Source organism: Doryrhamphus excisus, linkage group LG5 (assembly GCF_037039965.1).
Source record: "Doryrhamphus excisus strain RoL-2023G ecotype Guam linkage group LG5, RoL_Dexc_Guam_v1.1, whole genome shotgun sequence".
Lineage (NCBI taxonomy): Eukaryota > Metazoa > Chordata > Actinopteri > Syngnathiformes > Syngnathidae > Doryrhamphus > Doryrhamphus excisus.
This window is the reverse complement of record NC_136361.1, coordinates 24,527,209-24,530,357: the sequence shown is the minus strand read 5'-3', so window position 1 is coordinate 24,530,357 and position 3,149 is coordinate 24,527,209. Positions and strand designations below refer to the sequence as shown.

At 43.8% G+C, this 3,149-nt stretch overlaps 1 non-coding gene across 1 annotated transcript; it reads left to right on the top strand.

Moving 5' to 3' along the window:
- The first annotated feature begins 1,576 nt into the window (after nt 1-1,576).
- trnam-cau (transfer RNA methionine (anticodon CAU)) lies at nt 1,577-1,649 on the top strand. The gene has a single exon. It is a non-coding gene; the product is annotated as a tRNA-Met (tRNA).
- Nucleotides 1,650-3,149: the final 1,500 nt, after the last annotated feature.

The window sequence follows — 3,149 nt, the reverse complement described above, 5'->3', positions numbered from 1 at the left end:
AGCGAAGTGCATCAGTGGTAAACTCCAAGGATGACATCACCCCCCCCCCCCCCCCACCCCGTGTGCAGCTCAGCAAGGAAACACATTTTTCCACCGAGTGACACATTGGCATCTTTGCAAATTTCTCAGCTGCGTTGTTGTAAAATTCTCCCAGAAGCGTCCCAGAAGGAACGCTGACATCATTCTGCTCAACAATGGCTACAATCCCTAATCCCGACAAGGACTTGGCATATGTCTTTACAAATGGAAGAAATGAAAGCAATGGAAACGGTTGGCTCTGTTGCAGCGACCATCAGCTGTCTCGCCTTCAGGAAATCCACGTTGAGAGGGGACTCAAGTCATTCTCACAGCAGTGAAGCAGAGACACGGTCCATGGACCAGGACTGAGAGGGTTCAGACCTTCCCGTCCTACATTTCTGTGTCATGTTCCATGTGATTCCAAATATTACGTATAAAATCCCTGAATAACCCTCTGGAGTCTAACTTCTTTATGCCCTCAGGCTCACGGACAACATTCCCAGACGTTGGCAGCATAGTGTAAAACTAATGATCAACATTTGGAAAAAATCACAACGTTCAAGATTAAAAAACCCAAACTCATCAAACAGTGATAAGCCTCAGCAAACCTCCTGAATAATTTTCATTTGCGAGAGCAAATTAGTGAAACTCGGAAGCAGGGCTGAGCTGCCACATTTCCTCAAAGGAATCCCCAATCTGCATTCAACTAAAAGCAAAGTGGAACACGGCTTTTGGATCTGCTCATGGGACCTGGCCAGCGTTGATGTTGGTTGGACTTGCACCTGAAAAGAGGAGCGAGTGATGTTTGGTGCCATCAGTTTGGAGGAAGCGCTGGTCCGTGTGTATTCAAGGCAGATGAAAAACTTTGGCTTCTTCGGTGTTGAGATGGATGACCTCGCAATGAAGTCATCCTACCTTCAGATGGGATGCAACGATCAGAATGCCGTTGGTTGACCTTGGTTTAATGCTTCCCAACACAATTGGAAATGTGCATAGAAGAAACGAAAGGGATGAATGAACATCTAACGTTTGGAGACGTGACTGTGACAGAAGGAAACAGGAAGGTTTTGATCTTGCCGCCATAAGGTGGAAGGTCATAACCTTGAATTCATTTGTCATCTACTTTATATGCAGAATTATAATTCCTTTTTTCAAGCATGTAAAGCTATTTGTAAAACGACCAAAACGTGTTTTTTTCAACATTTTTCAGTGACATCTGTCTCGGTACGGCTTGAGAGCTTCAAAGTTCGACCCCAGGATGCAGAGAGCAGGACCAGTTGCAGGTAAATTATATTTATTTTGTGCAATAATAGCAGCAACAGGAAAAAGCAACTCAACTGGCTGACGGACAAACTAACAATGATCCCACAAAGGGAGACGCGCACACCTGAACTAAATAGAGAACAAATTAGGGACAGGTGTGGGTAACCATGGCAACAAAGGCAGAGGCGGCAAAACAGGAAGTCAAGTACAAAATAAGAGTGTTCAAAAGGGAAACCAATAAAAACAGTTGAACTCAGTTGGTGTGCTCATAGTAAAAGATATGCTCTTGTTATACGCCTCGTTGGCGCAGTAGGCAGCGCGTCAGTCTCATAATCTGAAGGTTGTGAGTTCGAGCCTCACACGTGGCATAATCTTTACAAATTTCCCCACTGAGGGACGAATAAAGGCATATCTTATCTCATATTGCACACTAACCTAAGGAAGTGTGCAAAGTAGCAAACGTGTGTGATGCCATTAATGCCAAGTTATTTTACACATTTTGATGAGAAATCAATTTAAGCAACATAAAAATCAGAGGAGGCGAAAAAAAGTACAGTTAAACAACAAAACAAAACGAAAAGAGCAATGAGGTGAGGAAAAGTTGACAGGTTAAACCTTACAATATGAATAATATGATGGAGTTTCAGCAGTTTTTATATAACAATTTTTATATCACAGGCGGATTTTTATATAAAGTTTTAATATTTCTATTTGGGTTGGTTTTATCCTGTGCTGTATACTGTGTAAATATAGATATATTTACTGTATACACTGTATATACTGTTTACATTTTCTTGGTATGCGTCTGGTGGAAAAGGTTTGGACTCCCCTGCTCTTATAGGTCGTTCATAACTAAGTTATGTAATATGTAATAATCCTATGACATCATGCGGGTGTATAGGTGTATCAAGGGTGTACGTGTGTAACACAAAATCAATGTCCCGTGAGTGTACTTCCTCAGTTACACAAAAGAGTGTCAGACATGCAAACAAGGTTGTGTACCAGCGGCGGCTCAGGTGGCCAAGTGGGTCGTCTCATAATGGAAAAATGTCTGGATGATCCCGGGGGCGGCGTGCCACCATTTAAGCAACCCTGTTCCTCGTGAAATGTCTTGGGTTAGATCGCCCCATCACAACTGCTAATCTCATCATCTTTGCCGGGGGGGCCTTTTCTAAAATATCCAGCTTTATTATGGAAACTAGAATTCCGCAAACTTCAGGACTCCGATGTTTTGCTTTGTATGCGTCATGTGATGCAATCACATGGTCAGGCTGGGGTGACCAGACTGAGACCTCCGCCGATCCCTACCTGTGGGCATCGCCAATCTGAAATAGGATGGTAAAATAAACCAGGGGATGAAGAACCCTGGCATGGAGGGACACGCCCACTGGGATGCTAAGTTGTCTCTTCGTTTGTCTCGGCGAGTCCCGGACAACGCTCCTTCCTGTCAGACCACCATGAGTCACGATGACCTCAACAGAGGAAACCGTGTTTGAAGCGCAGCTGAATCATTTCAGTCGCTGACCATGTGACCTCTTGCCAAGCGCCATGAAGCAATTTCACTTTGTGGAACGCTGAATGATGACCGCACGGTTTAGATCACACCGTCATCGCCACCATGATGAGTGTGTTATGCTGTTGGACACACACACACACACACACACACACACACACACACACACACATGCACAGTCACAAGTCAACAATGAATGACTCCAAACAAGTCAGCTTATGACTCTCTAATTAAGCTCCATGAAGTCTTATTAAATATATGCAGGTCTCGTTAAGCTCTTCATGAAGTCATTTCATCCTTTTATTCCTTCATTAAGTCTCTTTTCATCCGTCTTCTTCGGCACCGTGGGAGTGGT